At 47.2% G+C, this 26150-nt stretch overlaps 2 long non-coding RNA genes and 1 other non-coding gene across 4 annotated transcripts; 2 read left to right on the top strand and 1 right to left on the bottom strand.

Moving 5' to 3' along the window:
- Nucleotides 1-3781: 3781 nt before the first annotated feature.
- LOC132346420 (uncharacterized) lies at nucleotides 3782-6860 on the bottom strand. Its single transcript, XR_009496250.1, has 3 exons — nucleotides 6530-6860; nucleotides 5070-5158; nucleotides 3782-3852 (listed from the first exon to the last, which is right to left on the bottom strand). It is a non-coding gene; the product is annotated as an uncharacterized lncRNA (long non-coding RNA).
- TRNAW-CCA (transfer RNA tryptophan (anticodon CCA)) lies at nucleotides 5308-5380 on the top strand. The gene has a single exon. It is a non-coding gene; the product is annotated as a tRNA-Trp (tRNA).
- Nucleotides 6861-6977: 117 nt separating the features above from the next.
- LOC132346419 (uncharacterized) lies at nucleotides 6978-13696 on the top strand. 2 transcript variants are annotated; one of them, XR_009496248.1, is made up of 3 exons: nucleotides 6978-7423; nucleotides 7568-7618; nucleotides 13509-13696. It is a non-coding gene; the product is annotated as an uncharacterized lncRNA (long non-coding RNA). The 2 variants fall into 2 exon arrangements; XR_009496249.1 differs by lacking the exon at nucleotides 13509-13696 and adding an exon at nucleotides 12896-13239.
- Nucleotides 13697-26150: the final 12454 nt, after the last annotated feature.

Raw genomic sequence — 26150 nt, 5'->3', positions numbered from 1 at the left:
GCTGAAGAAGCCGAAGTTCTATGAAGACCCACAAGATCTTTTAGAACTAACACCCAAAGAAGATGTCCTTTTCATTATAGGGGACTGGAATGCAAAAGTAGGAAGTCAAGAAACACCTGGAGTAACAGGCAAATTTGGCCTTGGAATACAGAATGAAGCAGGGCAAAGACTAATAGAGTTTTGCCAAGAAAATGCACTAATCATAACAAACACCCTCTTCCAACAACACAAGAGAAGACTCTACACATGGACATCACCAGATGGTCAACACCAAAATCAGATTGATTATATTCTTTGCAGCCAAAGATGGAGAAGCTCTATACAGTCAGCAAAAACAAGACCAGGAGCCAACTGTGGCTCAGACCATGAACTCCTTATTGCCAAATTCAGACTTAAATTGAAGAAAGTAGGGAAAACCACTAGACCATTCAGGTACGGCCTAAATCAAATCCCTTATGATTATACAGTGGAAGTGAGAAATAGATTTAAGGGCCTAGATCTGATAGATAGAGTGCCTGATGAACTATGGAATGAGGTTCGTGACATTGTACAGGAAACAGGGATCAAGACCATCCCCTTAGGAAAGAAATGCAAAAAAGCAAAATGGCTGTCTGGGGAGGCCTTACAAATAGCTGTGAAAAGAAGAGAAGTGAAAAGCAAAGGAGCAAAGGAAAGATATAAGCATCTAAATGCAGAGTTCCAAAGAGTAGCAAGAAGAGATTAGAAAGCGTTCTTCAGCGATCAATGCAAAGAAATAGAGGAAAACAACAGAATGGGAAAGACTAGAGATCTCTTCAAGAAAATTAGAGATACCAAGGGAACATTTCATGCAAAGATGGGCTCAATAAAGGACAGAAATGGTATGGACCTAACAGAAGCAGAAGATATTAAGAAGAGATGGCAAGAATACACAGAAGAACTGTACAAAAAAGATCTTCACAACCCAGATAATCATGATGGTGTGATCACTGACCTAGAGCCAGACATCCTGGAATGTGAAGTCAAGTGGGCCTTAGAAAGCATCACTATGAACAAAGCTAGTGGAGGTGATGGAATTCCAGTTGAGCTATTTCAAATTCTGAAAGATGATGCCATGAAAGTGCTGCACTCAATATGCCAGCAAATTTGGAAAACTCAGCAGTGGCCACAGGACTGGAAAAGGTCCGTTTTCATTCCAATCCCAAAGAAAGGCAATGCCAAAGAATGTTCAAACTACTGCACAATTGCACTCATCTCACACACTAGTAAAGTAATGCTCAAAATTCTCCAAGCCAGGCTTCAGCAATATGTAAACCGTGAACTTCCTGATGTTCAAGCTGGTTTTAGAAAAGGCAGAGGAACCAGAGATCAAATTGCCAATATCTGCTGGATCATGGAAAAAGCAAGAGAGTTCCAGAAAAACATCTATTTCTGCTTTATTGACTATGCCAAAGCCTTTGACTGTGTGGATCACAATAAACTGTGGAAAATTCTTCAAGAGATGGGAATACCAGATCACCTGATCTGCCTCTTGAGAAATTTGTATGCAGGTCAGGAAGCAACAGTTAGAACTGGATATGGAACAACAGACTGGTTCCAAATAGGAAAAGGAGTACATCAAGGCTGTATATTGTCACCCTGTTTATTTAACTTATATGCAGAGTACATCATGAGAAACGCTGGACTGGAAGAAATACAAGCTGGAATCAAGACTGCCGGGAGAAATATCAATAACCTCAGATATGCAGATGACACCACCCTTATGGCAGAAAGTGAAGAGGAACTCAAAAGCCTCTTGATGAAAGTGAAAGAGGAGAGTGAAAAAGTTGGCTTAAAGCTCAACATTCAGAAAATGAAGATCATGGCATCTGGTCCCATCACTTCATGGCAAATAGATGGGGAAACAGTGGAAACAGTGTCAGACTTTATTTTTCTGGGCTCCAAAATCACTGCAGATGGTGATTGCAGCCATGAAATTAAAAGACGCTTACTCCTTGGAAGGAAAGTTATGACCAACCTAGATAGCATATTCAAAAGCAGAGACATTACTTTGCCAACAAAGGTCCGTCTAGTCAAGGCTATGGTTTTTCCTGTGGTCATGTATGGATGTGAGAGTTGGACTGTGAAGAAGGTTGAGCACCAAAGAATGGATGCTTTTGAACTGTGGTGTTGGAGAAGACTCTTGAGAGTCCCTTGGACTGCAAGGAGATCCAACCAGTCCATTCTGAAGGAGATCAGCCCTGGGATTTCTTTGGAAGGAATGATGCTAAAGCTGAAACTCCAGTACTTTGGCCACCTTATGTGAAGAGTTGACTCATTGGAAAAGAGTCTGATGCTAGGAGGGGTTGGGGGCAGGAGGAGAAGGGGACGACAGAGAATGCAATGGCTGGGTGGCATCACTGACTCGACGGATGTGAGTCTCGGTGAACTCCGGGAGTTGGTGATGGACTGAGAGGCCTGGAGTGCTGCGATTCATGGGGTCGCAAAGAGTCAGACACGACTGAGCAACTGAACTGAACTGAACTGAACACTATTCAATTAAGTTAATCATTTCAGCCTCATCATTGCAGTTCATTGGAATCATTTAACAAAAGTTAGTTCTGGCAGTCTGAAACTCTGGTCATACGTTTTTTTATTCTAGTCCCTGTCATATAAAGCTTAGTAGGACAGGATTGAGAGCACAGCCCTATGGCCTCCCTCTAGAGACTTCATCCAGCCTGATCAGTTCAATGATTAGAGCTCTTTAGTGAGACTAACAATAGAACCAATCTCAAAAGATTGTCATGATGATTAAATGAGCTAATATTTGTAAAGCCCTTAGAACAGGACCTAGCACATGGTGAGTAATATGAAGGTGTTGGCTAAACAGACAGCTTGGCCTTGATTAATCAAGAGATATGAACTAGAGCTGTGCTATTATTCAACCCCCATTTTCTGTACCAGGCCCCACGCCTCTTGTGATAGGTTTTATCAAATGCCTTGACATACAAGAATGATATCTCTGCCTTTCCCCTCATCGGTATTATAAAACACAGAAAGTGAGGTTTGGCTGGTATAAACAATGATGACCCCTTGTGACCCACATTCCTTTCTATGAGCTCCAAATCCATCTACTTGATAAGTGTAGTGTTCTAAAACTGGGGACTATCAATCTTTCTGATCAAGAATGTGTGGTACCACCTATTGGAAATTTTGGACAACATGGTATTAGTGTCTCTGTGCTTGGAGTCAAAGTTATACTCAATCAAGAAGAGTAAATTCAGTTTCCTTGAGACCCGAAAAAACAATCCCCAAAGTCAGGACCCTGCCCTTGATCACTCACCAAACCAAGCTAAGCAATAAAGGAAGGTACTTGGATCAGTTAAAAATGCTGTGACCCACAAGTAACAGAACACACAGATACCACAGCTTGATCGTAAGGATTGGTCTAACCAAGAAGCTCAGAGGTGGCAGGTCTCAGGACTGGTTGAGCATTGGTTAACCGTGTATTGAGAACCCAGACGCTCTCTGTTCAGTTCTGCCATCCTTAGCTTTTGATGCCTCATAGTTAGAAGGCAATGGCACCCCACTCCAGTACTCTTGCATGGAAAATCCCATGGACAGAGGAGCCTGGTGGGCTGCAGTCCACGGGGTCGCTAAGAGTCGGACACGACTGAGCGACTTCACTTTCACTTTCATGCATTGGAGAAGGAAATGGCAACCCACTCCAGTGTTCTTGCCTTGAGAATCCCAGGGACAGGGGAGCCTGGTGGGCTGCCATCTATGGGGTCGCACAGAGTCGGACATGACTGAAGTGACTTACCAGCAGCAGCTGAAGCTCCAGATATCATGGCCTTCAAAGAGGCACAAAGACAGTAGATTCTCTTCCTTTTCCTATGGGGTAATAAAATATATTAGTTACATGGTTTTCCCTAGCTACAAGTAAGGCTAGGAACTGGAGTATCTATATTGTACAGAGAGTGATGGCAAGGGATAAGTGGGTTAGGAATGGCTGCTGGGTAGCCAATAAACAAGGCCTACCATGACTTTCTAAGCAGGATGATAGCCCTATTTATCCACCACCACACCCCAGAGCCCCTGGAGGAGGGCATGGCAACCCATTCCAGTGTTCTTGCCTTGAGAATCCCCATGGACAGAGGAGCCTGCAGGGCTGCAGTCCATGGGGTCACAAAGAGTCAGACAGGACTGAGCAACTAAGCACGGCACAGCACCCCCTAGACCATATGTTAGCACTGGAAGTAACCTTCAATTCGTCTTGTCCAACTTCATCTGGCTACGATAAAACAGAGGCCCAAAGAGAAAAAGACTTGTCCAAGGTCACACAGCTAGTTAGTAACTAGTTAGTAGCTGAACAGTGTTTTTATACATAAATGAGGATAATAATGTTTTAGTCAAGGCTAGACTCTCTCTCAGAGAGAGAGAGAGTTAGGCTCGTGTAATTCTGAGAGTTGACAGTCTGAAATCTATAGGGCAGGCCAGCAGCCTGGAAATTCAGCTAAGAGTTGATGTTGCAGTTTTGAATTCCAGCTTTTAAGGAGGGCAGCAGGCTGGAAATTCAGGCAGGATCTCTATGTTGCAGTCTTGAGAATTCCTTCAGGAAATTTCGGTCTTGAGATGTTCAACTGATTAGATGTGGCCCATCCACATCGTAGAGGGTAATCTGCTTTACTCAAAGTCTAAGTGCTAATTATATCTTAAAAAATACCTTCACAGCAACATCTAGACTGGTACTTACCCAAACAACTGGCTGCCAGAGCCTCACCAAGTTGGCACATAAATCAATCATCACACAGTAGCATCTATCCCATAAGGTTGTTATGATGATTAAATGAGTTAATACTTATAAAGCTCTTAGACGTACAGAGTCAGTACTTGAAACTGCGCTAAATAAATAGATGTGTAAATGAACAAACAAACAACTGGGACTTGCACCCAGGTCTTCTAGTACCATGGTTTTCAAACTGTGTTTCCACACTGAAGCCACACGCACAGGGGCATCAGGATGCTATAAACCTTCCCAGCAAACAGTCAGCATCTGCCAGTGTGGAGGAAATGCTTGCTATCTGCCAAACACAATGTGAATGACCAACCTGAGGTAGTTCACATCTTCAGCGCTGGCTCATACTACATTCTTTACAGTGGTCGCAAGAGGTTCAAGAAGCTGGATTTTCAGTGGTTGCTACAATAAAAGTCAAAGCAGAACTGGTCAATCTTATTCCAAAGTCTGAGAAGATGTGCGGTGTCCAACAGGCACATATATCCCATCGGTATGTGATTACAGTTAACAATGAAATAAAATCTTTTTAAGTTTATGTTTATGTCAGGACTTCCCTGGTGGTCCAGCGGCTAAGACTCTAGGCTTCCAATGCAGGGGGCCCAGGTTCGATCCCTGGTCAGGGAACTAGATCCCATGTGCCTCAACTAAGAGTCAGCATGGCACAGCTAAAGATCCTACATGCTACAATGCAGATGGAAGACCCCACATGCCACAGCTAAGACCAGGCTCAGCCAAATAAATTACAATAACTTTTAACATTTAAGTTTGTGTGTGCCTTTTTTTTTTCCCAAATGGCTAATCAGTTGTGAAAACACAAATGTTTCAGCTATTTAGACCTAACTACTTAAGAAAAACAACTTTTAGGTATTTCTTTTGACCCAGGGGTATCGCCAAAAAAAAAAAAAAAAGATCGAGACCCTAAGAGTATAGTGAACCAAGAATGTTTAGGAAACTTTGTTCCTTCTATTTCATTACATTTCTCATGATTGCGCCTAATACTTGTCCACCTCAAACATCCTGAAAGACAGCAGGAAGGGTAAGGAGTTTGGCAAGGCTTCATTTACTCAGTGACTGAAAAAAGCCCTGGGTGGGGGCGTTCCAGGTAAAACCAGGAGCCTGGCAGGTGGGCCAATGGGTCGCCCTGTCTGGCCCTAGAGACAAACCCAAACCGCAGCCCTCTTTTCCTCTGGGGCAGCATCTGGATGCTAAGCCTTGTTCCCCCATCCCCACCTCCGCCAGCCCCCACCGCCAGAGTGAGGCTCAGCTGAATGGCTTCGTTCTTGCTAGAAAGGGCACTGCCATGCAGTCCTGGGGCAAGGGAGGGGAGAGAAGACCCTCCCTAGCCTCCCCAGCTGGGCGGGTACCTTGGAAGAGCCGCAGTGCACAGCACCCCTGCCCTCCCCCCATCTGCTGTTTAACGATGATGGAAGCTGCTGTCAGTGCGCGGCGACAGTAATAAACACTCTTCTTAATAACACAGGGTGTACCTCTTATTAAAATGAATGGACTCCCACAGCGCAGCCTGGGGCTACACGGCTGGCAGCCAGCCGGGGATGGCAGCCCTCAACTGGAGCAGTTTATCTGCTGTAATTACTGGCAGGACAACACAGTGGGGGCTTCTGGGGGCAGGCTGGGAGTGGGTCCAGGCCTAGACTCAGCTTAGAGTTACAATCACACATTTGGAGATACCCCACACAGACCTCACACCCAAAAGTCCACCTTTCCACGTCCAGGGGTATAAAGACACACCTATCCAGAGTCACATGCACACACCTGGAGTTGACACAGGAACGCTTTGATGGGATCTGTGTGCCGACATGGTAAAAGGCAGCAAGAGGGACGGCCGTGTTCTCAGGGGTGGCCCGATACCTCAGGGATGGGTGAGAAATGCGCACTGTGCTTAGTCGCTCAGTCATGCACAAGTCTTTGCAACCCCACGGACCACAGCCCTGGCAGGCTCCTCTGTCCATGGGGAGTCTCCAGGCAAGAATACTGGAGTGGGTGGCCATGCCCTCCTCCAGGGTGAGAAATAGGGCTCTGCAAATAAATAAAGCTCAGGGATCACCCACAGAACTTCAAGGGGTGCAGGAACCAGGTGGTAAGCTGCTTGGCAATGCTCGGGATCAGAGAGATCTACAGAGAACTCCGGGCCTATGACATCACAGTAACATGGGCATGTGCTCTTATGGCACCACGGGAGGCACTTAACAGAATTAGAATTGACCATTTTAAGATTCGTTACTTAAGAGTGCTAAAGGAATGTGTGACTGGACGAGTGAGTGAATTAGTGAAGTAAACACAAGTTCTGCAGGGAATGTGATGAGCGTGAGGACTTTTCTGGGCACACGTACACAGACGCACATGTGAACACACACTCAGGCACAGACACACACACAGAGGCACACAGACACATACACATGTAGATGGACACACACACGGGAACATACAGTCACACATGCACACACCTGCAGACACACACACGTTCACAACTCATATCTGACACGCCCCTTTTTTTGGCTCAACCAGTGCTAGAAACATCAGTCAGTGCTAGAAACACACAGTCAGCTCAGGAAGGTGACCTCAGACCCACCATGAGAGACTCTGCTTTTTAAGATATTTTCCTTTTGAGAAGTGAGAGAAAGGTGTTCTGTGAAGACCCAAGAGAAGGTGAGACAAAGGGACTTGGGGACCCACAGCATTCCTTCCTTGCAGCCCCCAGTTCAGCCCAGCCTGCCCGTGATGCAACTGAAGCCCCATCAAGCAGAGGCCTCGCCCTTCCTTCCACTGAGCCGTGTTGCCCTGTTTTTACAGGGACCTAGACGCCCCTCCAGGACTCTCCACAAGAAGGGGTCTTCCCACAAGGTGAGTGAGTGAGTGTGTGTGTGAAAGTCACTCAGTCAAGTCCAACTGTATAGTCCATGGAATTCTCCAGGCCAGAATACTGGAGTGGGTAGCCTTTCCCTTCTCCAGGGGATCTTCCCAACCCAGGGATCGAACCAGGTCTCCCGCATCGCAGGCGGATTCTTTGCCAGCTGAGCCATAAGGGAAGCCTCCCACAAGGTAGTGGTTTCCAACTCCATTCCTCCCCGGCCTTTGCAGGGGTTCCACTGGAGGAGGCCGTGGGGAAACTGAGAGAGAGAGAGAGATGGAGGGACAGAGTGAGGCAGGGAAGGCACGTGTCTGTAGGTGGGTGTGCGTGCTCGAGGAGGGCCAGAATTTCTACTCCCCAGGAGGAGCGAATCTCCTTTTCCATCCTAGTATGAGGCTACACAAAAGAATTTGCCCAAAGGGCTCCATTCTTTACAAATATACAGAAATTGAAAACCACCAAACTAGCCTGGGAACAACTGTATCTTGCTTATCTCAGTTCAAGCTGGACCTCAGAAGCCCTGGAGATGAAGCTTTAACCCATGAGATGCTGATAAAATCAGTCATTTCCGGCTTCTACCAAGCATTTCCTCTGGGCCAGGCCTGGCTGTGCACTTTAGAGAGGCCATCTCATCTAATTCCCACATCAACCCTGTCTGTCATCATCTCCACTTCATAAAGGAACAAGTAGATAGGAAGTAACAGTAGCAGGATTCACTCCCAGGCTGCCTGGTCCCAGAACTCAGGTTCTCCATCAGTGTACAGCACTGCCTTTGGAGGTAGCAAGTACGTGAACTTGACCTCAGGAACCAACACTGCAACCCTCAGCATTTTCCAGCTTCTTGGAAGTGATTCCTCACAAATGAGATGCTAGGTGGGAGGCAGCCTCTCACACTAGCCTCCTACAGGTGATCGTGGCTGCTGTAGGGGAGCTGTTCCTACACCTTATAGCCACGGGAGTTCACTGCTTCTGGATTTGGACTAGCTTGTATCTGGCCAACTCCAGCTTCCAAGAATAACTACTAAACCTGGACTTAAAAACAATACATACAATCACGGGTGACCCTTGGGAACATTAGACCAAGTGAAATAAACGAGTCACAAACAGAAAACACTGCAGCAGCTTTTCTGATCACAACTGTGCGAAACTAGAAATCGATGGTAAGGAGGAAACTAGAAAAGCCACACACGTGGAGATTAAACACCATGCTAGTGAATGACTACTGGGTTACCATTTCCTTCTCCAGGGGATCGTTCCGACTCAGGGATTGAACCTGGCTCTCCCTCTTTGCAGGCAGACTCTTTACCGACTAAGCTACAAGGGAAGCCCTTAATGGGTCAATAAAGAAATTAAAAAATACCTTGAGGCAAATGAAAACAGAAATACAACCTACCAAAACTTATGGAATGCAGTTATAAGAGGAAAGTTAATAGAAATAAAAATGCTTACTTGAAACAAGAAAAATCTCAACAACCTAACTTTATACAAGGAACCAGAAAAAGAACAAATGAAGCCCAAAGTTAGTAGAGTAAATAAACAAGATCAGAGCAGAAATAAAAAAGAATAAAGAGGAAAAATATAAGATCAATAAAACTAAGAGCTGTTTCTTTAAAAAGTTCAATAAAATTGACAAAACTTTAGACTCACTCAGAAAAAAAGAGAAAGGACTCAAAACCAGAAATGAAAGAGGTAACATTACAATTGTTACCACAGACATAGATGATGATCTGCAAGCAATTTTATGCCAACAGATTGGATGACCTAGAAGAAATGGATACATTCTTAGAAACATAAAGCCTTCCAAGACTGAATCAAGAAATAGGAAATCTGGATAAACAAACTACTGGCATGAAGATTGACTCAGTAATCAAAATCCTCCCAATAAACAGAAGTCCAGAACCAGGCAGCTTTGTGGTGAATTCCATCAAAGAGTCGAGAAGAATTAATGCCAATCCTTGTCAAACTCTTCCAAAAGACAGAACAAGAAGGAACACTTACCAATCATTTTATGAGGCCAGCATTATCCAGACGCAGAAACCAGAAAAAGGATACCTCAAGAAAAGAAAGTCACAGGCCAACATCCTTGAGGAATAGGCTTCCCAGGTGACTCAATGATAAAAAATCCACCTGCCAATGCGAGAGACACAAATTTGATCCCTGGGTTGGGAAGACCCCCTGGAGAAGGAAATGGCAACCAACTTCAGTATTCTTGCCCAGAGAATCCCATGGACAGAGGAGCCTGGCAGGCTGCAGTCCCTGGGGTCACAAAAGAGTCAGACATGACTTAGCAACTAAACAACAGTCCCTGATGAATAAAGATGGAAAAATTCTCAATAAAATATTAGCAAACCTAATTCAACAATATATTTTAAGGATCATCACCTCAATCAAATGACATTTATTCCAGGAATACAAAGATGGTCCAACATATATACACACATTATTAATATTATTATGAATATTATTCAGCCAGAAGAAGAATGAAATGTTAACATTTGCAACAACAGGATGGACCCTGATGGCATTATGATAAGGAAAGTGAGTCAGACAAAGACAATACACTCTCAATTATATGTGGAATCCAAAAGAAAAAACCAAGCTCATAGATGCAGAGAACAGACTGGTGGTTGTCAGAGGTGGGGGAGCATGAAAGGGGCAAAAGGAGTCAAAATGTATAAACTTCCAGTTAGAAAACAAGTCGTGGGGAGGTTGATATACAGCCGAGCGACTATAGTAAATAATACTGTATTATACATTTGCAAGTTGCAAAGAGAGTAAATCTTAAAATATCTCAGCACAAGAAGAAAATCTGTAACTGTGTATGATATGGAAATTAACCAAACTTGATTGTCGTGATCATTTCACAGCACATACAAATATTAAATCATTATGCTGTGCATCTGAAACTAATATAAAATTGTATGTCAATTATACCTCAGTAAAGAAAAAGAAGAAAAAAAAAAGAAAGTGGTTAAAATGGTTAAGATGTGTATTTTCCCACAAATACAAATGGAATGAAGGGTTTGGAAGAGCTAGGCTAGCAGGAAGTGTCCTCGGAGAGGGCTGCAGGGGATCTAGGTGTCAAGCCTTCAGCATCCGTCTCTGGTCCTCCTGCTGCTACTGCTGCTGCTGCTACTAAGCCGCCTCAGTCGTGTCCAACTCTGTGCGACCCCAGAGACGGCAGCCCACCAGGCTCCCCCGTCCCTGGGATTCTCCAGGCAAGAACACTGGAGTGGGTTGCCATTTCCTTCTCCAGTGCATAAAGGTGAAAAGTCAAAGCGAAGTCGCTCAGCCGTGTCCGACTCCTAGCGATTCCATGGACTGCAGCCTACCAGGCTCCTCTGTCCATGGGATTTTCCAGGCAAGAGTACTGGAGTGGGGTGCCATTACCTTCTCCAGGTCCTCCTGCTACCACCACCCATCTTGAGCCTTCCCACACTCCCCAGATGTTGAACAGGCCAGTCTTCAGCTGAGGGTGGCCCTGCAGCAACCTCTCCAAAATTAACCCCTTGCTCCCCTTTTCCTCCTCCTCTTTTCCCTTCTCCCCCTCCCCATGGTTTGCCCTCCTGACCTGAGCCACAGCTACAAACAGCTGGGATGCTCCTCTGGTTCCTCTGGTTCCATGTTTCCACTGTGCTTAACTTGGCTCCAACTATGGGAACCACAGTGAAAGAGGAGAGTGAAAAATGTGGCTTAAAACTCAACATCCAGAAAACTAAGATCATGGCATCAGGTCCCATCACTTCATGGCAATAGATGGGAAAACAATGGAAACAGTGAGAGGCTTTATTTTGGGGGACTCCCAAATCACTGCAGATGGTGACTGCAGCCATGAAATTAAAAGACGCTTGCTCCTTGGAAGAAAAGCTATGACCAACCTAGACAGCATATTAAAAAGCAGAGACATTACCAACAAAGGTCCATCCAGTCAAAGCTATGGTTTTTCCAGTGGTCATGTATGGATGGGAGAAGGCAATGGCAACCCACTCCAATACTCTTGCCTGGCAAATCCCATGGACGGAGGAGCCTGGTAGGCTGCAGTCCATGGGGTTGAAAAGAGTCGGACACGACTGAGTGACTTCACTTTCACTCTCATGTGTTGGAGAAGGAAAAGGCAACCCACTCCAGTATTCTTGCCTGGAGAATCCCAAGGATGGGGGAGCCTGGTGGGCTGCCGTCTATGGGGTCACACAGGTCGGACACGACTGAAGCGACTTAGCAGCAACAGCATGTATGGATGTGAGAGTTGGACTATAAAGAAAGCTGAGCACCAAAGAATTGACACTTTTGAACTGTGGTGTTGGAGAAGACTCTTGATGGTCCCTGAGACTGCAAGGAGACCCAACCAGTTAATCTTAAAGAAAATCAGGATTTCCCTAAATATTCATTGGATGGACCGATGCTGAAGCTGAAACTCCAATACTTTGGCCACCTGATGGGAAGAATTGACTCACTGGAAAATACCTTGATGCTGGGAAAGACTGAAGGCAGGAGGAGAAGGGAACGACAGAGGATGAGATGGTTGGATGGCATCACTGACTCAATGGACAAAAGTTTGGGTAAATTCTGGGAGTTGGTAATGGACAGGGAGGCCTGGTGTGTTGCAGTCCACGGGGTCACAAAGAGTTGGACACGACTGAGTGACTGAACTGAACTGAACTGATGGGAACCACCAAGTTAAAGCAGAGCCAGTTCAAAACTGCATTTACCACCACAGTTCAGGTGGTTCTAGGACCAGCTTTTGATGGTGGGTGAAGAGGAGGCAGGGTCTAGAATTTAATGATCATAAAATGACATGCCTTTGGTGCACACCATGTGAAAAGGGTTTCACAATCATTGTTTCCTTTTATGTTCACCACAAAGCTATGGTGGTAGTGTGAGCCCATTTTACAGATGAGGAAACTGAAGCTCTGTGTGATTACACAAATTGCCCAAGGTCCCAAGCTTTTAATCACTGAGCTATGCTGCTGCTGGTGGAATCCAGACACCTCTTCCCCTCCCATGAGGAAAGAGGATGGCAAGTGCCTTCTCTTGGGATGAAGGATAGGGACTGTAATGACTTCCGTCAAGCCTTTGGGCAGCTGTGATGACAGGAGTGAGAAAGTGGCTGGGCAACACCCACTGTCGAGGCCTCCAGTGACTAAGCTCATCAGACCCTGGGTCTAAAGACGTCTAATGAACAGGCTGGCCACTGGGCCACCCGTGGTGGGGCCCTGCAGGTGAGGCGATCTATAAACCCCACTTTGGGCCCCTCCAAAATTTGTGTCCAGGTGTTCTCAAGGGAAACCTTAAATGGAACAGGAAGCTGTGAAGAAGGGCATGGCGCAGAAGGGGCAGTCTCACCTGATTTGTGTTGGCAGTGATGACATCACCATTGGCAGTGATGACAACACCATTGGCAGTGATGACATCACCATTGGCAGTGATGACATCACTACTGGCAGTGATGACAATAATAACCAAAGCACCACTGTTTGCGTACCCACCATGAACCAGGCACTTGCTCTGATCGTCTGCATCCTTGTTACTAAAATCACCTGGAAGCTAATTACAAATAAAGGCACTCAGGCCCTACCCCAGCCTTGCTGAGTCAGAATCTCCATTTTTCACAAGGTCCTCAGGTGATTCACAGGCACTGCCTCACACCTTGTCTTATTCAATCCTTAGTGCCATATTCCCAAGAAATTATGTTTTTTCTGTTCAGATTTTACAGATGAGGGAACTGAAGCCCAGGGGGGTGAATTTCATTGTCCAGGGACAAGAGGAGGAAAGAGTTGGAATCTGACCCTGTGGACAATGTGACTTCAAACCTAAGAAAGAGGCGAAGGGAAGTTTATGAGCCGTTCTCTGATTTGGGGCTTTTGATTCTTGTCTTTTAACCAGGCTGCCCCTCAGAAGGACACAGGAGGCTCCCTGCAAGCAGGAGGAGTTACTCGAGGCTTGCTCTGGACCTCAGCCTTGCCCCTTTCTCCTGCACCCCAAGTGGGGCTTCCCTGAACTTGGGCACAGCAGCCCCTTGAGGGAGGCGCTTGGGAGGGCAGTGCTCAGAGGGAAACAAGGATGCTCTCTCACCTGCTGCTCCAGCTTGGTCCTCCTGACACTCATAGGCAGCCAAAGACATTCTCTCCCCTGCCCAGGAATGTGGCACCCACTCCCTCCTTCAGGAACCCCACGAAGCCACGCGGCCTATGCCAGCAGCATCTTGGCCCGTGGGGCTGTGGCCCACGCCGTGTCTCATTCCAAACTCCTCAATCTCTCCCATTAGCTGAGATTGCAGGTTCAGAGCACAAACATCGCCACCTGTCACTGCAGCCGCAACTCCTCCGCCAGCCGGGAATGGTCTCGTCTCCTTCAATCCATCACGGAGGGTTTCTATCGCTCTCCCTCTGTGAGCCCTTCCCCCAGCGCCTGGCCCAGGGGAGTTGCTTCGCTGCCAGGTGGGAGGAGAGAGGCGGCAGGAAGCCCAGGGCAGGGACCTCTCAGGCCTTGAGCCTGGTAGTACCTGGAGAACCCAGCCCCGACCAGAGAGCACACCTGCTTCAGACCCAGAGGAAGCAAATGAGGTGGTGGGAACAGAGGGGTTAGTTGCTCAGTTGTGTCCGACTCTGCAACCCCATGGACTGTAGCCAGCCAGGCTCCTCTGTCCATGGGGATTCTCCAGGCCAGAATACTGGAGTGGGTTGCTATGCCTTCCTTCCGGGGATCTTCCTGATCCAGGGATTGAACCTGAGTCTCCTGCATTGCGGGCAGACTCTTTACCATCTGAGCCAGCGAAGCCCCCAGCAGGAGCAGAGGGCTTCCCTAACACTCCCCAGGCGTGGGATGTACACTTGCTGCCCTTGGAGATGAAGTCACTGTAATCTGGGGGCCTCATCCCTGGGCTTTCTGACTCCGGGTATCTGGGGCAGAGCCTGAGAACCTGCATTTTTTAACAGAGCTGCTCCATGTGATTCTGAGGCCATAGGTCCCTGGATCCCAACGTTGAGCAACTTGGTTGATGGAGCCTCTTATCAGTAGGTTAGGCCGGATGGTGCTGTTGTAACAAACAACCCCCACACCCTCAGGGGCTTAATACTATAACGATTCATTTCTTGCATCTCCATGCCCAAAGCTAGCTGGCTGGAGGTTTCTTTCACTGAGGTTATTCAGAAACCCATCTGAGGAAACTCGTCTAGACCAGATTTCTGTGATTGCGGTGAGGAGCACAGCTGGGGGGTCCAGCGGACAAGTGCTCAAGCCTGAAAGTGACACAGAGCACTCCTGCCCACAACCCACTGGCCAGAACTAATGCTAGCTAGCACCCTGCCCAGCTTTGAGAGGATGGGGAGAAGTAACCACCCCCCGCCACGTGTGCCAGGGGAGAGAGAGAGGAGTGGGATACGGGGGAACCATCTGGGCATTCCCCCTGGACGGCACTGAGGCTGAAAGCCCAGCCCCCGCCTCTGACGCCTGACCCACTGGCTGCAGCCCAGAAGACACGAAGGAAAGCACGAGGTGAGTGCCTGGGCCTGCCATCTGTTTCCATGGCACTTAGTCTTTGCCAAAGTTTAGTCACATGCGTTATTGCATCAATGATTCTTACTGCAGCAGAATTATTTATACATGTATATTATTTGTTATGTTGTGTGTGTGTATGTGTGTGTGTGTGTGTGTTAGTTGCTCAGCTGTGTCTGACTCTGTGCAATCCCATGGACTGTAGCCCGCCAGGCTTCCCTGTCCATGGAATTCTCCAGGCAAGAACATTGGAGTGGGTTGCCATGCCCTTCTCCCATTTGTTACAGGTTACATCATTTCTCTTGGCTTTCAGAGCAGTTGAGCCTATAACCCTTGAGGCCACAGTTAGTTACAGGGGAGGACTGAGGTTAGTGCCCAGGTGTTTGGGCTCCTAGGCCAGGGCCCTTCCGATCAGGCTCAGGCCAAAGCAGAGCCAGGGCAGGCTGGTCCCATGAACTTCAGGCTTGTTGGTTTGGGCTGGGCTTCCCTCAGTGGACGGGGTCCTCTGCCCTTGGAAGTCTCACATTAGGTCTGCAAGGGTCCAACTCCGCTCTCCTACCACTATGATGCTGCTGTCAGCCCCAGAGCTAACCAACTTTCTTTCTCTGCCATCTGCTGGGAAAAGGGAGACTCCATCAGCCCCTGACCACCAGCAGTCTCCCTAATAATATTTAGGCCCACCTCTCCAAGCCTGGGGCTTCCCTCATAGCTCAGTTGGTAAAGAATCTGCCTGCAATGTAGGAGACCCTGGTTTGATTCCTAGGTCGGAAGATCTCCTGGAGAAGGGATAGGCTACCTACTCCAGTACTCTTGGGCTTCCCTTGTGGCTCAGCTGGTAAAGAATCCACCTGCAATGCAGGAGACCTGAGTTTGATCCCTGGGTTGGGAAGATCCACTGGAGAAGGGAAAGGCTACACACTCCAGTATTCTGGCCTGGAGAATTCCATGGATACAGTCCATGGGGTCGCAAAGAGTCTGACACGACTGAGCGACTTTCATTTTTCACTTTCACTCCAAGCCTGGCAGACAACACGTGCCAGGATTCAAATTTAAGGGTGATGGGGAACTCGCAAGTGAGTGGTGTATCTGAGACTAGGTAGGTTTTTCTGTGGGAAGTCAGGGCAGGAGTTTGGGGGCAGGAAGACTTGTCCAGTCATTTTTGGGAAATTAAGGAGATGAAAAAATTAGTCTAATCAAACTCTTATTTTACTGCCTAGCTATGAAATCCCGGCTAGAAAAGGCCAATGGAAATAGGAAAATCTGGTTACACAGTCCACATTCTCAAATGTTCCCAGGGCCCCAAGAAACCGTGGAGGCCCACAGAGGTCCTGAGGCTGTCTTCAGGCAGGGCTGAGTGCTCGCCACAGCCAGTGCAGCAAAGCAACTCTAAGTACTGAAATGTGGCCACTTCTGTACTTTTCATCTTAAAATAGGTTTGTGCCGCCTCATACATGCCTTTTATTTTCTCCTAAGAAAAATACAACATGGGGGCTCAGGGGTTCCCAGATCCCCTGAGAGACTGTGTGCTGTCACTGAGCCACTCCACGACCTTCAACCCATACCTCATTTTCCTCTGCCTCATCGTTTTGCACCCACTCTCAGCCCAGATAGTCAAGGGTGGGGTGGAGAAGAATGAGCCTGGGCCCGCTGACCCTCTGCTGGGGTATACTTATGGGGTGTATGGCCTCAGATCATGAAACTTCACAGAGACTGGGAGTTGGGGGACAGGGGGATGGGATAATTTTCAAGTTCAAAGACCTGGGACGGAGTTCCCGGCTCAATGATTTCCTATCTATGTGGTCTTGATAAATCTCTTATTCTTACTAACTTCCTTATCCATAAGATAGGACAATAATAACTGTCTGCTTTCTAAGACTTCAGTTCATTCCTCCAACAAATATTTACTGAGCAGGTGCAGCAGTTGGTGGGGGTGGGAGGGAGTGGACAATAACCAAGGGCACCAAGGAGGTGCTTACCGTGGAGGTAAGTGCCATGAAAGAGGCAATCAGGATGGTGAGATAAAGGGTAACAAGGTGAGGCTGGGAGACGGCTATTTAGACTAGGAGATCAGAGAATGTCTCTCTGAGGAGGTGGCATTTGATCTCAGACAAAAGTGCATGTGAAGACCTGGGGCAGTGCATTCAGACCGAGGGAAGTGCAAAGGCCCTGTGGTAGAAAAGGGCTTGTCAGGCTGGCAGGCACTGGGGCAGTGTTTTGGGAGAAGACAAAGTACTCAGTGAGGCCAGCCCTGGGAGAAAAGTGAGCTCCAACGCAGGCCACAATGAACAAGGCCTAGGGACTAGTCGGTGGAAGTCCAGGCTTCCTGCTTTGTGATTTCTCCCCTCAGACCTGTCCCTGCCTTGTAGCTGCCCCAGGGGAACCAGAAGTGGTTAGGCAGCTAGCTAGACTGCCCTGGGATCAGAGAAGCCTTCCCACCTCACCTGGGCAAGCTCAGGCACTCAGTTGGCCTGGCTCATAGGAGGGGAACGGCTCATGACCTCTCAGGCCCAGACAATGGGAAGGGCTGGTGTGCTCACTCCTGGCCAGGTGGACCTGGATGAATCCTCCCAGGAGACGCCTGGGCACCCACTCAGCAGCCCTATTTCTGCCCTCCAGTCTACACACACAGAGGAAGAGTGACCTCTAGTGATGGATGCCTGGCAGAGAGCTCAGGTGCCCAGCTGGCTGCCACCAGGCCCTGCTTCAGAGCCCAGAGTGGGCAAAGGTGGGGCAAGACTTCGTGGGAACCAAGGAAGCCAGGGCAACTGCAGACCCAGAGCACAGGCTGTTCTCTGAGGGGTGAGAAACAGCCTCGCATGCTGGCCAGGGCACTCAGCTGGGCTAGGGAGCCCTAAACAGAACCCAAGGCTGGGTGACCTAGGGGTCTGAAAGTCCTCCAGCCTCGGTTTCCCCTTCTAGGTTGTCCAAGATTCCCATGAGTCTCCTATTAAGACTCTACAGTAGGTATTGGTCTCTTCATTTTAGAGATGAAGACATGGAGGCACATATGGGGAAAGTACCAGAGCCAAGATTCAAGTCAAGATCAGTGTCATCCAAAGCCCACCCCTTTCTATTGTGCCTCACCCTCCCTCAGCCTGGACCTCACCAGGGGACTTCTCAGGACACTGGTGAGCTCCAGGGCATGGTCAGCCCTCTGGGCCCCCGCTCTGGGGCTGCATAGTATGGGAGGCAGAGACAAGTCAGTGTGCATGAGCAGGAAGCCCGTGTGGGCAGGGTACTTGTGGGTGCAGGACCCCTGTGTATTCAGGGTCCACGCATGTGTGCAGGCTGTGTGTGCAGGAGATGGCTTGTCCAGCAAGCCCTGGGCCTTCCCAGGTCTACCACGCATCCACCTTTTATTCTTACCCAGGAACTAGCTGAAACCCCCATCTCAGGATTGAGGGCAGGGGTGGGAGGTAGACGCTGAGGCTCCCCTTTATTGTGTCTTCCTGTTCATTTGCACTTCCATCCACACAGTTGAAGAACTTGACAGGAAGACCCTCAAAGGTCCTGATGTCTGAGTCTTCTCTACAACATCCAGCTTCAGGAGGGATGCCTCCAATGGCAGAAACCCACTGCCTCTATCACCACATCCCATTCCAATCTGTAGCATCCATTAGTCACAGAAAATTCCTCTTTATGCTAAGCTGTCATCTGCCTCCAATGAACTTTGAACTATCAAGTCTGGCTTTCTTCCTAGAGTCATATGAGATAACTCCATGGAGCCTTCTTACGATATCTTTGACGATTAAAAACTCTTCTAAGAAAGCTCCTGCAACTTGCAGAGGGATTCCCTCTGGTTATTGCATGAGAACTGGTCAGAACATGTGTGAGAAGCTACTAGAGGTTGAGAAAGAACCACTGCAAAGCAGTAAGTCCAACAGCTTCTCAACTTCACACCCGACTGGAACTAGTTTGTGTTCCTGCCAGCCCCAATGGAAAGACCTCATAATAAACTGGGCGTGGGGTAAAATCCCTGGAAGTGGGGACATGTTAGATCTAGATGACAGACTATTCTGGATCAGCATAATAAAGCACAGAAGTGATGACACCTCCTGGATGAATGATTGCAGGGAAGAAAAGGGGAGTTGAGGACCAGGGTCAGGGCTTGAAGTATAGCTTCCTGTTCACTACACACCTTTTTTCACTGTTTGGAATTTTTTTTTTTTTTTTTTTGGCTTTGTCCACCTCACAAAGCCTCCAAAAATTATGAGCAGCACAGCCTATATTTCTTCCGAGGCTTGGAATTTTTACTGTGTGTATATATTCCTTTTAAAATACTTTTTTTTTTAAAGAGGGCAGGCTCTGGAGTCAGACTATTTGAGAATCTGGCTCCCTCTCTTGTAAGCTGGTTAAACTCAGGCAAATCGCTGAAACCCTCCAAGCCTTGGGTTTCTCGTGGATGAACTGAATTTTGTCCTTTTGTTTCAGGTGACCATGACCATCCCTCAGTTCCAGAGATGGGCATATTACTATGATCTTAGGTGGTGGGGTCTCTAGGGTGATTAGATCATGAGGATGGAGCCCTCAGGAATGCAGTTAGTGCCCTATATAAGAGCCCCTGGATTTGAAAAAAAAAAAAACTGAAAAAGAAGAGATACATGTATATGAATAACCGAATCACTTTGTGGTACACCTGAAACTAACACAACATTATTAATAAACTGTTCCAATATAAAATAAAAAGTTAAAAAAATTAAACTCTTCTGCAGGGAAGATCTAAATAGACATTTCTCCAAAGAAGACATACAGATGGCCAACAGACACATGAAAAGATGTTCCATATTTCTAATTATAAGAGAAATGCAAATAAAAATTACAATGAGAATTATACTCCAATAAAAAAAAAACCACAATAAGGGGTCACCTCACACCAGTTAAAATGGCCATCATCCAAAAGTCTGCAAATAATTAATGCTGGAGAGGGTGTGGTGGAAAGGGAACTCTCCTACACTATTGGGAATGTAAATTGGTGCTGCCACTATGGAGAATAGTATGGAGGTTCCTTAAAAAACTACAAATAGGGTTACTGTATGATCCAGCAATTCCACTCCTGAGATATATATGCAGAAAAGACCTGACCACCAATTCAAAAAGATACATGAACCCCAGTGTTCAGAGTAGCACCATGTACAATAACTAAGACATGGAAACAGCCTAAATACCCACTGATGGCTTCCCTTGTGGCTCAGATGGTAAAGCATCTGCCTGCAACGCAGGGGACTCTGGTTTGTTCCCTGGGTCGGGAAGGAAATGGCAACCCATTCCAGTACTCTTGCCTGGAAAATCCCATGGACACAGGAGGCTGGTAGGCTACAGTCCCTGGGGTTGCAGAGTCGGACATGATATCTATCCATTGATAGATGAGTGGATAAAGAAGATGTGGCATATACATACAATGGAATACTACTCAGCCACAGGAAAGAGTGAAATAATGCCATTTGCAGCAGCATGGATGAACCTAGAGATTATCATACCAAGTAAGTCAAAGATAAAGGCCATATATCACTTATATGTGGGATCTAAAAACATTATACAAGTGAACTTCTTTATAAAATAGAAATAGATTCACTGACACAGAAAACAAACGAATGGTTATGAAAGGGGAAAGAGGGGAGATAAATTAGGATTGACAAATTCTGATTAACAGATATATACTACTATATATAAAATAAACAACAGGGATCTACTGTATAGCACACAGAAGTACATTTAATATCTTTTAATAACCTATAATGGAAAAGAACCTGAAGTGGTACTCCTGAAACTAGCACAGCATTGTAAATCAACTAAAGTTTAATAAATAAAATAAAAATGAAAACATGGAGAAGAAATGAAGAAGATTCTCTTCTGCAAGAAAAATAGTCTGGGTTCCTTTGAGCATTTCTAATTGTCTAGCTTCTCTCCCACTCTGGCCGCCTCCTGACAACTTGTCTCTTCAGAAGCAAGTCAAACACGTTGGGAAACTGTATGTGAAAAGGACTCTTTATGGTAAAGAAGCTTGGGCAAGAAAAAAACCCATGAACATAACCCAATTTTACTATATATGCTGTACGTTCCTACAAAATAGGAGGAAAGATCGGAATCAATCAGTTTAGAAAGAGCAGAAATAGTATAGTTTCTTGTTTATGTTGATTCAACAGCCATCCTAGAGCTATCAACAAAAACCCGTATATTTAGTCAATATATAGTTGCTTAATAAAACCAGAAGGTAGACGAGAAGAAGAGAGAAACATACCATCGCCTTATTTTCCCCACCCCGTCTCCCTGCCATCAACCACTGGGCCCTAGAACATACCTTCAATTCAATAAATATTTACAGAGAACTTGGAGGCCTCAGAGCTCTGGCTCACCTTCCTGTTGGGGAATAAATCCTTTTTGTTTGCTTTGTTTTGGCTGCACTGGGTCTTCGTTGCTGTGCTCAGGTTCTTTGTTACGGCACGGTGCCCCGCAGCATGTGGGATCTTAGTTCCCCAACCAGGGACTGAACTCACGTTCCTTGCACTGGAAGGCAGATTCTTCACCCCTGGATCACCAAGCAAGTCCATGGGAATAAGTTCTTGAATTGTCCTTATGTGAAGTGACCAGATATTCAGAGTGGAAAAGAAGCCATTGTGTGAGTGATAGAAAAAATTTTTTAAAAGGAAAATTTTTTTCTTCCAACTTGATACCTGTATCCCAGTTCCCTTCTGAGGAACTGTTTCTCCTCCGGTCTCAGCCCTCTGCAGCCCCAACTCAGAGCTGGTAATCTAGTCCAGAGCCAATTCCAGCTTCTGTCATCCTGTTCCCCCAGCTGATTTATAAACAGGGACCTGCCTCAGTCAAAGCCAATGGGACACAACGAGTCTATTATTTCGGGGAATCTGAAAAGAGGCTCCTCTAGATAGATCTGAGGACCTAGCGTGTGAGATGAGTGCAATTATGCGGCAGTTTGAACATTCTTTGGCATTGCCTTTCTTTGGGATTGGAATGAAAATTGACCTTTTCCAATCCTGTGGCCACTGCTAAGTTTTCCAAATTTGCTGGCGTATTGAGTGCAGCACTTTCACAGCATCATCTTTCAGGATTTGAAATAGCTCAACTGGCATTCCATCACCTCCACTAGCTTTGTTCGTAGTGATGCTTCCTAAGGCCCACTTGACTTCACATTCCAGGATGTCTGGCTCTAGGTGAGTGATCACACCATCATGATTATCTGGGTCATGAAGATCTTTTTTGTACAGTTCTTCTGTGTATTCTTGCCGTCTCTTCTTAATATCTTCTGCTTCTGTTAGGTCCATACCATTTCTGTCCTTTATTGAGACTCTTGAGAGTCCCTTGGACTGCAAGAAGACCCAACTAGTCTATCCTAAAGGAGATCAGGCCTGGGTGGTCATTGGAAGGACTGATGTTGAAGCTGGAATTCCAATACTTTGGCCACCTGATGCAAAGAGCTGACTCATTTGAAAAGACCCTGATGCTGGGAAAGATTAAGGGCGGGAGGAGAAGGGGACAACAGAGAATGAGCTGGTTGGATGGCATCACCAACTCAATGGACATGCGTTTGGGTAAACTCTGGGAGTTGGTGATGGACAGGGAGACCTGGCGTGCTGCGGTTCATGGGGTTGCAGAGTTGGACACAACTGAGTGATTGAATTGAACTGAAAATCTGGAGCTGCTGCAGCTATCTTGTAACGATGAAGTGAACAGGCTGTAACATATTTAAAAATGTAAAAATGAATGCACTGATTTTTCCCCAGAAGGCTCTTGCTGTCCTGCCTCTGTATGTTTAGGTTTATATGGTATGGGGGACAATCTCTGCTCCCTCCATCTAGCCCATCTTCCCTCACAGCCATCCACCTGGATCTCTGAGCTCCCAGACTTGGTATACATTCCAGGGTCACTGCCTTCTGCATTACCATTCTCTGTAGACACTTTCTTCCCATGGTGTCCAAGAACACTAGATCCCTTCGATGTCCACAACCAGAGTTTCTAGATCAAAAGTCAGCACCCACACCTGACCAGCCTGGCTGGAATGGCTCAGTTAATGAGACCAGGGATTTGCCACCTCTGCTTTCTGGAAAAATCTGGAAAATGTTTTGCCTACGAAGGGTGCTGGGTCTTGATTGAACACACACACACACACAAAAAAAACCATGAGCATGGTCCTGGCTCCTAAGTGAGGAGAATCACCCTGAGCTTAAAGGGCCAGTGGCACAGCCCAAATGTAGGCGGCCCAGCATCACCACTGTCCACTTATTGTTCTTAGTCCTGGAGAAAAGAAGAGAAGTCAAGAGAAAAGAGAAGGCAAAGTCTGAGATCAAGTTCCTTGGGACCTGGAGGAAGCAGTCTGTCGGCAATCCTTACACCCAGTGCTGGGAGGTGGCGTCCTGAGGGGGATTTTGGACCCTGGAAGGAACCCAGGCCCTGCCCTCTGCACTCCTGCCCCTGCCTTCTGAGTCCCACAGCCCTGAATATCCTCTCCAAGGTTGGCCCTGATCTCTGCCTCACCCTAACTCAGGTTCTGGTTCATAGGGTCTTCAGGAGTGGGGACCAAATCTCAACAGCTCCCTGGGGCCTCTCACAGCATTGAGCACACTAGAACCAGCCTTCCAGCCCCAGGGGAGGGATGGAGAGGATTTGCAGGGCTGGGTCAAAACAGGGAGAGTGTGGTTGCTGTGATGGTGTTTTGGGAAGGGCTGGGGACAGTATGAGGCCTCCAACATTTCTGGGGCTTGGAGACATAAGCAAAGGTCTTCCCACCCATTTCTCAGGTGGAAACGCCTTCTTCCCCATTTGCCCATCACAAGGAATGACAGTGCATGACAGCCACGTCGGGCCGTTCTCAGGCTGGAACAGACCTCATGTGATTTCATTCATGTAACAAGTCAATGAGCTACTATATGCCCCTTCTAGGAACTGGAGAGATGGAGCGCACAAAACTGAATCTCCATTCTTTTGAGGACTGTGTTCTAATGAGGAAAACAATGAATAAAGATGAACAAGAAAATATCCAATAGCAAATACATGCCAGGCAAAAAATTTAAATGGGGTGAGGTGACAGAAGACTACTTCAGCCTGGGTGGCTGGGGAATCTGAATTAAAAGGAGTCAGCCTTGGATGTCCCTGGGGTCCGGTGGTTAAGAATCTACCTGCCAGTGCAGGGGACATGGGTTCAATTCCTGGTCTGGGAAGATCCCACATGCTGCAGAGCACCTAATCTCTAGCACCATAATTACTGAAGCCCCAGCGCCCAGAACCCATGCTCCACAACAGGAGAAGTCACTGCAATGGGAACCCGAGCACCGCAACCAGAAAGTAGCCCTCGTTTTCTGCAACTAGAGAAAGGCCCACATGCACCAATGAAGACCCAGTGCAACCAAAAATAAATTAAAAAAAAATTTTTTAAAGGAGTCAACCTTAGGAAAATCTAGGGAAGAACCTTCTGGATAGAGTGATGGGCTAGTGCAAAGGCTCTGGAGTGGGAAGATGCTTGGCCTATTGGAGGAAGAGATGCCAAGTAACAATGTCTTGCCTTTTATCGAGCACTTATTAAGTGTGAGGCAATGTTCTAAGACATTTACATTTCATTTAATTCTCACAATCGCCCTACGGGATAAAGGACTTCAACACTGCCTTTTCAAAGATGGCAAGCCCGACACATACAAAGGTCGCCCAAGGTCTCATAATGAATAAATGGCTAAAGTGAAAAGTAAAGTCGCTCAGTCGTGTCTGACTTTTTGCTACCCCATGGAGTGTAGGCTACCAGGCTCCTCCGTCCATGGGTTTTTCCAGGCAATAGTACTGGAGTGGGGTGCCGTTTCCTTCTCCAGGGGATCTTCCCAACCCAGGGATTGAACCCAGGTCTCCTAAATTATAGACAGATGCTTTACCATCCGAGCCACCAGGGAAGTCTAATAAATGGCTAAGTTGAGACCCAATTCCAGGCAGTCTGACTGCGGAGTCTGTCCTCTTGACCACCATGCAAGGCAGCCTGAGGCAAGGGCAACGCTGCAGAAATAGAGGTGAGAGCCTCAGACATGGATGACACTTAAAGTGGCAGGGCTGCCCTAGGTGGCTCAGGGTCAAGTCGAGAGAGAGGAAAGAAAGAGAAGAGTGCCGATAGGAGCCCTCCAACCTTAGGAGGTGGAGCAGAGAACAGGGAACAGAGATGGAGCAGACAAGGAAGCGGGAGGGAAACTGGGGCCTGTGTTGTCATGGCAACCAAGGAGGAGGCTGTCTCAGAAAGAAGAGTGAATTCAGTGGTACCTGTGTAATACACTGTGGAGAGGCCAAGTGAATTGAACACAGAGAAGTGACCATAATTTGGTATCAAGAGGGGTTGCTGTTGATCTAGAGAAGAACAGCTTCAATGCGGTGGAGGGGTCAGAAACCCCACTGGAGAGGTTGAGAGAAGAATGTAAGGTGAGCAAGTGGAGATGGCAAATTCAGTTGGCTCTGTGATGGAGGAAGACCAGGAATCCCAGGATTCCCCAAGGACTGGGTCTGTGGTCTTCAACCAGGGGTCTAACTTTTCTAAGCCTCAGTTTCCTCATCTGTAAAATGGGGATGACGGTGATGCCTCTTCTGCAGGACGGCAACGAGGAATCAAATGAAAGAGATGAAAATGCTTCAAAACCCACAAAGCCCTGTGAAGACGTAAGATGTTTCAGGGGTCTCGAATGCCTCTCTGTGTGTGAGTTGGGATTTGCTCCCTCCCCCTTTTTCCGGTTTAACCATCTGTCTCTCCAATCTGAAATCTGTTCTGCCTGACCCCTAGCTGACCAGAGCCTTCCTTCTCCCTCTGTCCTGCCACAGCCTCCTCTTCACAATCCTGGCTTGGCTCTGGGGGGCTCTGTTGAATATGCAAATGTCTCCCCAGCCAGCTGGTGTCTGCCTCCCAGAAACACATGTTCCAAAGCCCCTCTGCCTCACCAGGGGGGGGGGGCAGAGCCTCTGCCGCCTCCCCAGCCCAGAGAGGACACATGGCCAGGCAAGGAACGACACAGCCAGCAGATGGGGAAGGGCTGCTAGGCACAGGCGAAGATGCCA

The sequence above is a fragment of the Bos taurus genome, chromosome 10 (assembly GCF_002263795.3).
Source record: "Bos taurus isolate L1 Dominette 01449 registration number 42190680 breed Hereford chromosome 10, ARS-UCD2.0, whole genome shotgun sequence".
Taxonomy (NCBI): domain Eukaryota; kingdom Metazoa; phylum Chordata; class Mammalia; order Artiodactyla; family Bovidae; genus Bos; species Bos taurus.
The sequence above is the reverse complement of the archived record's forward strand: the minus strand, read 5'-3'. Positions and strand labels throughout refer to the sequence as shown.